We start from the raw sequence: 13,795 nt of genomic DNA, 5'->3' as shown, positions 1-13,795 counted from the left end.
ATAGGACTGTAGAGCAATATACTTTAAACATACTACTTGTGCAAATACACAAACAGACAAACATCACAGCACTCATTCTGTACTTTTTTTTTTGAACATCATACCCCCAGTACTGTCTTACCAGGGAGCTGGGCTGCAAATTAATTTCAGCTAGATGTCCTTAATACGTTACATTTTTTTATTTCTCTAACGGATCAGTCTACCTTTAAGAAAAGTCTAGTGTTTGAAATAATTACAAAACAATGCATTCAAGTTCTTGAAGTGAGTCACAACAATATCTACTATCAAACACACTGAGGCCTGGGTTATATATCAGTAAAGTGTGGATGGAGACATGACATTAAACTGGTATTTTGTTTATCACATTATAGTTTTTAACCTGTATGCAAATGTTTATTTTGACCACTTGGGGGCAGCAGATTCTGCTTATAATGATCTACAGCAGGGGTGGGCCACTGTCCTGCATGTTTTAGGTTTCTCTCTGCTCCAACACACCTTATTCTAATGCTGTGCTCGTTATCAAGCAGCTGAAGTTCGATCATTGTTACACTCATGTGTGTTAGGGTAGGGAAAAACCTAAAACATGCAGGACAGTGGCACCCCCGGACGGGAATTGCCCACCCCTGAATAGGTTCTTCACATCCAACAACATCTTCCACATTATTGTTGTGAGTAGTAAAAGTACAAATTCACACTTTGAAGATACTCTACTACATTCAAAAACATCCTTTTTCAACCACTATTAGACTAGACTTTCACCATGACAGGTGTTTTTTGTGTTAACATGTCAAAATCAGACGTCTTGAGGTGTAGAAAAATGTCAAAGTGTCTATTTTCAATGTGTTAAAATGTAGATTTTTATAACATAACTGATGCAACTATCCCCCTGAATATGTATGAACGCCTTGATTAAAGGCCCCTCAATGGCCATAACCGGAAAAGGCATAAAAATAATGTGTGTCAACATGACCAAACTCCACATGTTAATATATTTTAATGTCATCTAAACATGACAAAGACATTAGTTGCACAAATGGCTTTCCATAGATCTTAACACATTAAAACATCATCGGCCATATGCAAGTTTTATGTTTGTCTAACTGTTGGATTTTTGCCTTTACTGTTATTGTCGTGTGTACACAGAGAGTGAACTGCTCTCATTAAGCCACCATTAAATTTAAACTTTAATAGAATAGAATAGAATAGAATTACTTTAATGATCCCAGACTGGGAAATTATGTTGTAACAGCAGTAGCGGGTCAGCAAATCAAAACTTTGTACATAACATAAATAGAATCCAATATATACATAGTGTATATATACAGTGCACAGTGTGCTATAAACAATAAACAATAATAATATATACAACAAAACATGCAAATTATACTATAACAATAATAATATATACAAAAATAAAACAGCAGAGAGAGCAAATGAAGTAAGAATGAATGAATCTAAGAAATTTACACATACATGTCCTTTTCCTTGGTTAAATTAATTGAATTAAATTAAATGGTCATGAGTTTATGAAAAAGAATTGTTGGCAAGTGTTAAATGTGAATGAATTGGTTATATGTTGCTTAAGGCTGTTGTGTTACATGCACTTCTAATGAAAACAGATCTGTATAGATAGACTGTAAATAATAATATTATGAAACAAAAGTGTATGTGTGCATATAAGTCAGTATTATGTAGACTGTCATATATAATAGTTTTGGTACAAATTTTAACTAATTGTGGAGAACAATATGCATGGCATACATGTCTCCACATGAAGGCAGTGTTGTAATTCTGAGGTTTCCCATTTGTGCGCTTGTAGATGTTTAGGTTGCAATGTCCCTGCATGCATTATGTGTATTGTCTGCCTGTTTCATTTGCTCCTCTCTTTGAATGTGACGTTTTTGCCCAAGTTTCACAAGTTTGCTTGTAAATCCTACATGAAGTGAGACTTGCTTGTCAGTGAGCCCCCAACACGTGTGACCATATAAGTGCCCACATGTGCATTCATGTGTGTGTTTCCATGTATGTGAGTGCTGTGTGGGGGTTCAGGGGTATGGATTATTTCGCCCTGGGTTGTATTCAGAAAAGTCAGCCAAGCGTGAGGCAGAGAAGAGAAAGGGGGCATTGTTGTGGTCCAGATGAGTGTCATAGGTGCCTCAGAAAATAGATTCAGCCATGGGGTTTAACAGAAACACACTTGCAACAACCGCCTGACCCCTATGACTATGCTTGAACCCCCCTTTTTTTATAACAGTGAAGGGATTAAATGTATCAATTCTCATGGTCTGGCATCTGTATGTGGTTTACATTGGCTGTGACTGGTATGAAATAAATCTTTATATAAAGGGAAATTTCCTGGAGGATGTTTTTGTTTGCGTAAAGCATCAGATGGTTGAGATTTGTCAAAGCCAGAAGATAGAATCAGATCAGTTATCAGTTCATAAACCTAAGCACTTATATCCTACTCAGTCCTCTGGTATTGGTAAAAAACAATCCTATGAATTTCTTGGAAATAACTTGCCTCAACCTCCCTGTCAGTGTCTTCTTCCATATCTCTGTCTTTCTTTGTCACACACGATCACCACTCAGACATCTGGTTTGTCTCTGCAGAACGCTTCCAGACAAGCCGCCGTCATCAGTAGTCATAGCTGAAGAGAAAGTGCATGGAAGTGTTTCCCCTCTATGATTTACTCGCAAGTAAATGAGAACGTAAAGAAGGCTTTCTGTCACTGAAAGAATGAGAGAGTTATGGGTTGGTGGCTCACATGTTGCCACGGCCCCCTCGACCCTTGAGGGACCAGGGCCTCACCACGATGTCTTTACCCTCAGAACTGTTACACTATTTATGGACTCTCTTGGGTGTGCATGGGCCCGTGATTTATGGCTCTCCATCTGGTGCTTTGGGGGCATTGTTGTCAATACTCCGGACATGAAGTTAAAGATGGAGTCTCTGTGCCGCGGGAGGTTCATGGGGGGGGGGGGGGGGGGGGGGGGGGGCATGGGGATAAGCATGTGGTTAAAGAGGGCAAGTCGGGTGGTCTGACTGTGGACTGGGTTATAAAGTCTGCATTTACGGATGTGAAGTGGTTGAAGATGTTTAAAGGTAAAAGGTTGAAGATACAGATAAACAATATATAAGTAACCCATACCCATACCCATACAAGAAGTGAAGCCATTTGAAAAAAATGGGGTTTGATGGGGCTTTGTAGAGATATATATAATATACAAGCTTTCACAAGTCCATCTAAGACAAACATAATCTCCCATGACAAGGTAAGAGAAGTTTATTACCTTTACTACAAATGAGGCAATTCAACGTGCTTTACACAATGCAGTAAAAACATTAAAATAGATGTACTCAAAGCAATAATATAGCAGCAAACAAATGTTACCTTGTAAAGATATAATGGAGTAATGGCATCCTGAGTAGAGAATGAAGTCGCACTCACTGTGTGTGTGTGTGTTATAATCCAAATCCTGTTTGTTTTCATAGCCTGTCCAGCGGCTCAGCTCCTTTTAAAGCTGCACTAATCCAAATGTTAACATAAATAACATCAGAGTTCGATCGTACTGATGAACCTGAATTATGACCATACTCTATATTTCAGCATTTTAGCATCTTTCAGCTCATTGTTTTGGTTTTATAGACAGGAATTTTACTGTTTTGTTTCACAGGTTGCTTGAAAAACAATTCACAAAAGTAAGCTATTTTTTCTCTGTGTCTGCCGAATCAATGTATTCGGTTCTGCACTAACTCTTATGATATCTTACATAATATTACGTTGTATTTAACACTGTGAAACGACTGGACGCGGACCATGGCGGTTACGTTTCGGCAACAAAAGGTGATGATAAGGTTTAGGCATAGAAACTACCTGTAACACTGGAGCGACTCAGAAGCCCAACTCAACTCACAGGCAGGTAGAATACATTAGTTTTACTTGGAATCAGGTCGGTACACAAACCGCTGGCCCTCACTTCTCCTCGGAGGCTATTTGTCAGGATTAGCACGCTAACTCCATCATCTTGACCTCGACTGCGGCCATTCGTGTGATGATGTTACCATAAGTGACAAGATGGTTTGCTCTTCGATCGACTGTACAAACAGATGGTTTAGGAACATAATGGAGGGGCCACGTCCATTTTTTATACTTTGTATGGGTCCAATACACAAGGAACAAGATCTAATTTGCAATAAAGCATTCACAAAATATTGGCCGGAACACAAGACACAGAAGATCTTAAGCCCTATTCAGACGGGATTAGTTTATTATGGGGACATGGGGTAAGGTCATTTTTACCAGAGTCATGTCGACTAGGCAAAACAAGTCATAAAACACATGTTGATATTCCGTTATAACCCGTCAATACGTAGTATCTACATATTTTTAAGCATGGAGAGCCTTGAAGAAGCTCTCATCACTTTTTTTAGATCATCGATTCTGTCCATTAGTTGCATGTTTACTTAATTTTGTGATATCAGGAAGCTACATAGCACGCACATGGCGGTAGGTGACATAGTGCATAAATCGAGTAACCCCTTCTACCTCTGGTAGAATACAGGGATTTCTTAATCCCATGCGAATTGGCCATTTATATTACATTACTTCCTGAGCTGAGACTATTTTATCTTACGTCCCCACATTAAACTCATCCTGTCAGAATAGAGCTGTAAAAAAACTGGCACAATAGAGAGGGGATCACACAGACTAAATAGACACAGATATGGCGGGAACCCAGGACAGCAGGAAGTGGAGGAATCTGAAATGAGACAAGAGGTGAGTACTTTCAAAACAAAACAGGAAGTTACTAGAATCAAAGAAACATAACCTTAATCCGCAGACACAGATGACCTGTTGGGTTTAGGCAACATAAGGCTTTGAAAAAATTTTGTGGTTTGGCTTGGTTTCTAGGGCACAAACGTCGGCCCTCCAGGTGAAAGTCCTGTATTTTTGGGTTCCCCAACCTTCCTCCCTAGGAGTTTAGCGGTCTTATCAAACAGTGAATGAGAACAGCCTATTGGACGGGTCAATAGTTACAACATTATTTTAACAGTCACACTGTCATTTTTTGTCAAAATTGCTTTATTTTGCCTAAATTATCTCCTCGATGACCGCACGATGGTGTGGTGGTTAGCACTGTAGCCTCAAAAGCAAGAGGGTTCCTGGTTTGAATCCCCGCTGGGGCTCTTCTGCTTTGGAGTTTGCATGTTCTCCCCCTGCATGGCTTCCTCCCACGGTCCAAAACATGCATGTGTTAAGGTTCATTGATGACTCTAAATTGTCCGTTGGTGTGGATGTGAGTATGAATGGTTGTCTGTCTCTATGTGCCCTGCAATAGACTGGTGTCCTGTCCAGGGTGTACCCCGCCTTACACCCAATGTCAGCTGGCCCCTGCGCCCCCGATATGGACAAGCGGTTGAAGATGGATGGATCACCTCATGACGCTGGCCACCTATGGTAAAATCGCCCTCACTTGATCAGATTACATGACTTTACCCCTTTATGATAATGGCCTATGTGAAGTTTGCTTGTGTTGACTGGAAAACTTGAAAAAATTAGTGAAGCGCTTATTTTAACAGGGTGACGACGACATGTTTGCCATACTAACTTTATAATGTGATAACAGTCCATTTTGTTTTTTTGATCAAGGACCAATATTTGCTGATATTCCCAATCTAGATTTGTAGAGAATTTGTAGGAATGCTTTGTGGATAAAAGTAATGAAACCAAAACAAGTTAACCTTCAGAAGGGCGGCATTTTTACCTTGAAGATTTGAGAGGTATTTCTATTTATGCTGTCCTTTAGAGTTTCTTTCAAATGACAGTGAATAGGAGTGACAGTTAAATCCCTACAAAAAAGAGTAAATGCCTTTAGAGTTAATGTTGAAAAGCATTGTAGTAAAGCAAGATTTCATTTTTTAAAAGACGTGAAAGAAAAACAGCTAAGCAGCGCTCCACCCGAACCCTCAGATCTGGATCAGTTTCCTTGAGACATTGCCCTTTTCTCGTAAATGGGTGGGATTCCTGATCCCGTCCCTCCAGGGGAGTACAAGTGCATGAATAGTTAATGTTCCAAAGAGACCTTCCCTGCTTTCATTTGGTGCCAGAGAATTTCTTCTCCACTGTCAGACAAACAACAATGTGAAATCAATGCTGTTTATTGCTCAGAAACCCAAGTCTTACACAACTAGTGGTCTGAGTCAGACGGTAAGTTTACATATTTCCCTTCAGATTCGGCCTAGATTGTCGAAAACATGTGATTTATGTTCCTTTTGGCACCTGTTGAAAGAAACTACAAATGACTCATCTTACTGGTACAGTTTCGGTTGTATTGGATGCTTTAACATAAGGAAAGCCTATAAAACTGTCTCACCTGATGAGTGGTCGGGGTCAGAAAAGACTGTGAAGACCTTGGAAGATAAGCAAGAGTAAGGATGTAATTTAAGGTGGCATGCATCAAGTTGACCTTCATGTCCATTATGAACGTCTAATGTGTCCGGAGTGTCAGTCAAGTGAAGCATTTGGCCCTGTTTATGATAAGCGCTACGCATGACATGGATCTGCTCACCAGACCAGAGCACTCCCTATTTGGAGGTGTACCGGCGCTGCACTTCCTTAAGAGAGCTTTAATTGTTTTATATCCCCTACACATTCCCGGGCTTGCAGTTTCACCTCAACACACACTTGAAGCAACACTCAGTAGACATTTTTTCTACAGTGCCACGCTTGCCTAGCAGTACTAACAAATACAAGTGTTTGGTAAAGTGTCCTTCTCAGGAATCCTGGTTCTAAAGTAAAACCACTTTTATTCCAAGTAGAGTTAAAATAAAGAGCTCAGTATAAGAGATGTTTAAGTAAATGAAAGAATCCTACTTATACAGTGTGGTTTAGTACTATGTTGATGTTGTAACATGGGAAACTTTTAATACATTTTAAAATGAATTATTCACATTTCTGGAATAGCAATTCTCAACATTTTTGGCCAAAAAGTCCTCCAACCCATATGACCACACAGGTCGTTTGTTCCTAACCTCAGATACAACCCAAAGGAGAGCTGGAGCAGTGTATAGAATTTATTGGTCTCTTCCGAAAAAATGCAAAAGGCCCTCTCTAAAGCCAGTGTTTGGTTTGTCCCTTTTGACCTACTGTAGCAAGATGGCGGTGCAGCTGGGCAGGTTCCTACAGGCTCATTCTGAGCTAATGAAAACACAAACCACTGTTCTACAATTTGTATAAAATGGAAAAAGTCATTCTAGTTACAACTGATTAGGAAATATTTGCCCTTGTCATATCACACAGAAGAACAGACATTTTCACTCTCATTTCCCAGAACTAAACCACAGTTATATCAAGTGTTGAACCATTATGTATCATAGGAGCTGCCATGTTTTTCTTTTTGGATACTTCCTGCCGCTGCTGCTGCTGCTGCTGCTGCTGCTGCTACCAGGACCTCATTTACTGGGAAACGGGCTTTGGACACCAGGGAAATCTGGCATGCCTCTGCTCCTCTCACAGCTAATTAGTGTGTGAACTAATTGCATTGCTAACTTTAGCAAAGCGACAGCCTAGTTCCATCTGTCCGCTATCTAAAATGTAGGGAGGGAGATGGAGCAGAGCCTACTGGTGACATCCTAGCTCCTTTTAGAATATTCTAGCAGGAACTTTTACTCGGGAGCCTGTGAGCTGGTCCCGTCTGGTTCAAATTATCTTTTGTCAGCCTTTCAATACGCTAAAGGAGACTGAGACCTTTTGCAATTCAACACAATCATAAATCTTATTTACTGAGACTCATCATCAGGTTTCCAAAGATGATGTTGTGTCTTGGAACATGGACAAACCAAATCCTTTGAAAAACAAGTCCAGCTGTTATTTAAAAAAAAAATATATTTTAGATAACACAAATTATGAGATTTCTGGCAAGACTTCTTTACATAATGTAGTGAGACACTACCTGAGCCTGTCAGTGGCAAAAACAAACCCTTTGGTGGACGTACATTGACGGTGCAGAGTTGCCCCATCTGATTACAGGCAGTTGCAGTGCTCTTGCTCAATACTGGACCATTTTAAAAAGAAAAGTTGTTGCCATGAGTGAGTTACACAAAAATACATGGAGAAATAAGTTCCAGGTTGAAAAATACCAAAATTCCCCTTTGGGGAAGGGAAGGTCTGCTCTGAAAATCATTTTTTTTTTGTTCAGTTGTGTTATGATGTTGCATTTTCTTCGAGCTGCGTAGAATTAATAAGAATACACACTGCTCTGTCACAAAGACATTAGATTGAAAGATTTCACACACGTTCTCACTGACGCAGCTAGATAATAATGTCCCTTGTTTAAAGCTTAAAACACTGGTCTCTTTGTGGCAGTCAGACGAAACCAAAGTTTGTCTGAGGTGAGCCAGAGGCTCTTGTGGTTTGATGACCTAGACTTCCACTGATGAGGAAAACAGACCCCCCACCTGCCACTCTCCTTCTTACGGTTGAGGTTGTATGGGTGAATCAAATATGATATGCAACGCATGTCAACAGAAGACAGAGAAATATAGCGCAAGAATATGAGAAATGGATTGAAAGTCAGGGTTCATAGAAACAGTGGAAGTGGATCAGATTTCTGGGAAACTGAGCTGCAGGTTGTAGGGAGGTGACTGCAGAGGAGATGCATGGGTCACAGTGCGACTTGACGTCTAACTTACTTGTTAAAGTGAACATGTAAACGTATTGGTCACAAGACATGGTGTTAAAGTGGCACCTGGTTTAGAAATGTCCATGCCAAGTGCAAAGTGAAATACTCTTGAAAGGTATAATGTGAGCTCAGAGGTCAGGGCGTGGGTTGTTGCTGCTATGCAGTGATTCACAGAGGAAAAGGAGAGAAATGTTAGTCCTAATGTTAATGTCATCAAACATGCACGCCCAATTTGTAGTAAACAGAGAGTTTCTACCTTAGTTTCTATAGAAACTGGATTTCAATAAGGTCAAAAGAAAAGCAAAACTAATTATTATTACATTTAAGGCAGTTTTAGCCTGTGGAACCCCAAACAATGGGCAAATAAAGCCAATGTCAAGAATACACAAATGGATGTGAGAGAAAGTAAACAGAAAGAAAGGAAACTACTCTTGTCTGAAAATATTAGCCACTTCTCAATCTGTGTTCTTGGTTTTACTTGTCTTCTCGTGGAAGTCATCAGTCGCAGCCAGAGTACCGTTTTCCAATTTAATAGTCTCGCCAACTACGATCTAAATGCCCGGATATGACTTGCTCTGCCCATTGAATCGAGGATGCATCGGAGGAGTCTTGTGTAGACTTCAGAGAGCCAGGTATCCCAGAATGCATTTCACATTAACGGCCGTACTGTGTCCTCCTGTCCTCCAAGTCTGAACTACTAAGTCCAAACTTGGAATACTTGCTATTGTGTCTGTTATTAATTCTTCTTCTATAGCTAAAACAAGTATCAGCATTCATTATCATTTTTCTGTAGAGCACTTTTAGGTTTTGATCGTTGAACTGATTGAACAACAAATTCTAGTTATTTGCATGAAATAGTTCCCAGGATCATCTTTTCAGAGCAGCCAGTTACTTTACCCAGACGTGAAATAACAAATAATGTGTTAAAAATAGAATAAAAGGGCCGGGGACACCAGAAATGATTCATAGAAATGTACTCTAATAAAGGTCAAACACAAAATGGGTTGTGTGTCTTTAGGTGTGTCTGTGCTCGTCTGTCTTTTACCTAACACCTTATGTCATATTTCTTCACAGAGACCTGAAGTGTATCACCTAACATTGTGTCATTGTAGGCCATAATATACATGGAAAAGAAGGATAAACTGTACAAAGTGGATTTATAAAACACATTCCGAACATTATCTGATCGCCCTCCTGATATCCCTCGTTCATGCTGTCACCTGCCAACCAGCTGCTCATTCTTGTGATTTCCTTTCACAACTGCTGAATCAAAAAGAAAAGTGTTTCAATGTTAATCAGTGAACTCAGTAGCACAACAAAGTGTGAACTTATGTTTCCTGAGGATTTTGTATGAGCCCGTGGACAGTGGTGACAGACACACGGTAGTTTCTTCCTGTGCTGATAAGATACTACCTGATTGTCGCTCTGTTTCCCTGGGTGTGAAATACACACATAGGGGGCGAGACTGGGCTCAGGTACCCGTGAGACATCAAACCATGTTATGTTATTGTACCAATAACGAAATGCATAAGATAGACGTGTTGTGTAGACATGGTAAAAGCAAAACCACTCTACAATTTTTGTGTTTGAAAAAGTGTTTGTATTTTTAAAAAACAAAGCTGTTCTATGCTTTCTCTTCTGATTTTCAATTAACTCATATTCTATCATTTTAGATTTAATGTTAAACAGTTATACATTCTTCAATAATGATAATTTACTCATGCTATATTTTGAGGAAATTACTCTTTATATCCAACTGCTGGACGCCACTGACGTAGACATACAGTCCTAATAAATGGATTGATGATGGATTAATAAATAAAATAGGGTTTACTTTACTCCATACCAAATGCCATTCTTTTGTAAAAACGTAATCAATTTATCTGATTTGAGTTTTGTGATTATTACTACTCTCATTAGAATAATTGGTGTCTTGGTGCAACAATACGATCACTTTCTCTAAAATATCTCTTCTCAAAATTTCTCAAAATATTTACCATCTTAATCATGTGCTAAACGTACAAAAGCCGCCAATATTTTCCCACCCCACCAGCATACATAATGCGCCACATGGGCAGCGATCGGAGATAGCATTACACACCCTCTGAGGCATTTCCTGTGGCATTTCCTGCTTTCTTCAAAACTTCATGTGCTAATGTCCATTAATCCTGGCAAACTCTCGACAGCTCTTTCTGTCTCAGCGTCTGATATCACAAAGAAAGGCTCTCTCTCTCTCACACACACACACACACACACACACACACACACACACACACACACACACACACACACACACACACACACACACACACACACACACACACACACACACACACACAAAGTTGTAGCTCTGAATTGAAAGCAGCAGACCGGGGCTCTCAGTGTTTCAGAGCTGATGGTGGAGATAAGCTAACTAATGAGTATAGGTGTACAGATGCTTGTGTGTCTGCATGTATGAGAGGCATGTCTGTCATGTTTAAAGCTGAGCCCTAGGGAAAAAACTGTCTGGGAAATTGTAAATACAATGCCAAACTGTACAAAATCTGTCTAAAACCACTGTAAGTGAGGCCTAATCCAAACGGATGTATTGAGGTTAAAGACATGGGGGCATGAGATAAGCACAGTACGAACCTGCAATGTATTTCTTTCTCTCTCAATCTTTTCTTTTTGTTATGGCTGCCCTCATCTTTCTTTCAGCTACAGCTTTTTTTTGTGGGATAGCAAAATCTCTATTCCTATTTTTGGCTTCTCATCTGTCATAATGCCCTTTGACATCATGAACACCAGACTTCGTTTATCTTTAGCGTGACTCAGTTCAACAGCAGTCCTTGCCACGGCTCCTCCTCAGTCTGCCACAGATAAGCTCGCCCCCCTTCAACAAGTCAGCTGAGTCACACGCCAACATAGGGATCGACCCTCTAAAACCATGCCCACACATCTCTCTTTTACAAAACCAGAAGTAAAACATAGGCCAACTAATATTCATAAGATCACAACTGGATGTGCTCTTGGAGTTTTTATAGTAGGTTACATCCCTGAGATGGTAGAATATGATGAAACCAAAGGGTTCCTGTTCCAAATGGTTTTTTTTGCAAATGTGGGGACGGAAGAATTTAACGAGTACATGTTGTCCCTTCGGTGGGGGTCATACCTGTGTTTCCCGGGTCCGATGTTCTAACCCGACTCCGCCAGATGGATTGGTTCGCATAATTCCCATTTGTTCTGCATATCCATCTGGGAACTCTTGGTTGAAAATCTTTTGGGAAGAGGCTGGAATACTGGTTGATATAAACTGATTGCATAAATCATCTATCTACCACCAAGGCCAAATCAACCAATCAGATCAACGAACCGTATGACGTACCAACAGAGCGTTGAGGCAAAGTAAACAACAGGTTTTTGCCGCAGGTTACCAGACTGATCTCCAAGTGAAATGCAATGGAGCTCACGAGACCATTCTAAACTTGCGAGCTCCATTGCATTTTACCCGCAGATCAGTAGGCCTACCGATGTTCCCGGAGCAATAGCCATCTGACCCCCAAAAGGGTTCTATGTTCCCCGGTTGCATAAGCCTCTGACTTTCCGGATTAGGTTAGGGCTAGGTTAGGGTGAGGGGCAGGATTAGGGGGTACTGTTAGGGTCTACATAGGCCTATTTCCCAGGGAATTCAGCACTGATTGTGGAAAAAATAACAGACCAGGGAACATAGGACCTTTTTTGAGAAAAGCGGGGAACATCAGACCTTTTCTTTAAAAAAAGGGTTTTATGTTCCCCGGTCATATACAAAGAGGGGAACATAGGACCCGGGGAACATAGGTACGCTCCCCTCCGGTGCTAACCCTCTAGGCCGGGCTAATTTTGCTCTAGTTTAGGTAAAGGTTAATGTGTGTGTGACCTAGCTAGTCAGCAAGCTAAGAACACTACAAATTAAAGTTTAGGACATTTGATAGCCTATCTACCATGAACAAAAGTTGGAGTTGAATTGAAAAAAAAATAAAAAAAAAAATAGATTTTTTTAGTGCGAGATTCATAAAAAGAGTAAAAATACATAAATGTTAGCTCAACAGTAAATTAACATTTAGGCCTACTTGGAATGTTAGCAGCATATTAGCCTTGGACTGCTTAGTTAACAGTCAACAGATAGCAAATTAACACATTTCTTTTTATGATTTATCATTTTTTTAATAGATATTGTGACTTGCTATTGACATTGTTTGATTTGGCACAATAAATAAAATTGAACTCGATTTGAATTAACAAAAAAAGAGTAGCCTACATACAGATAATGCTAACATTAGCATTTGACGAGCACATAAAAGATGACAAAATGGTGGTTGAAACAAAGTCAGTTAAACTGCCAAGGAACTGTGCCAGTAGTGGTTGCTACTAGCAACAGAAAAGAAACGTTAACATCTTTCTTTAGGAGAAATGGCAGCAAGTGCTGTAAACAATATTTTTCAAAAAGAGTGGGTACAAATGGACGACTATGACTGGAAATGACACAACAACTCGTACACACATTATCAGGCGTGCATAAACATCGTTAAAAGCAGGAAATATCTATCTTGAGGTCAGGAAGTCATTTTGTGTGTCTCACAGCCCAAGTCATCTGAGATAAATGCCTGTTTTGAACAGCACGTAATTTCCTGATGTTGCAGAGCGTCAGATTTTAAAGCAGGGCACTGTGAAACTAATTTATTCAGAATATCCTTTATTTTAGAAAGTTGACACAACTGATTAGATCAAACAGGCCTCATCACCTAACTGAGCAGCAGTTGAACCAGATTTCTATACATTTTTATCTGATAACATCTGAATATACTGTATTTCAGTTAAGTATAGTGGGAATTGCTTTCAGGCTACCGAAGGTTCATGACCGTAACGTTCTAACTTGAACCCAAAACTATTTGGACTATGGGACTTCCACTTAACTGAAAATGGCCGGGCATGCCTATACCCGTATGGAGAAAAACAGTTATTAGCCAGGTATATTTTTTTTCCACTGCAGGACTAGACACTGACATGTTGAGAGGACAGCAATGTTAACAGACAGCTTTGGCATTGTTTGTCTGTTCAGCTGCTACCTGAGGGGAAATCCTTATCACTTTCAGGA

Source organism: Echiichthys vipera, assembly GCF_963691815.1.
Source record: "Echiichthys vipera genome assembly, chromosome: 19".
Lineage (NCBI taxonomy): Eukaryota > Metazoa > Chordata > Actinopteri > Perciformes > Trachinidae > Echiichthys > Echiichthys vipera.
The sequence above is the reverse complement of the archived record's forward strand: the minus strand, read 5'-3'. Positions refer to the sequence as shown.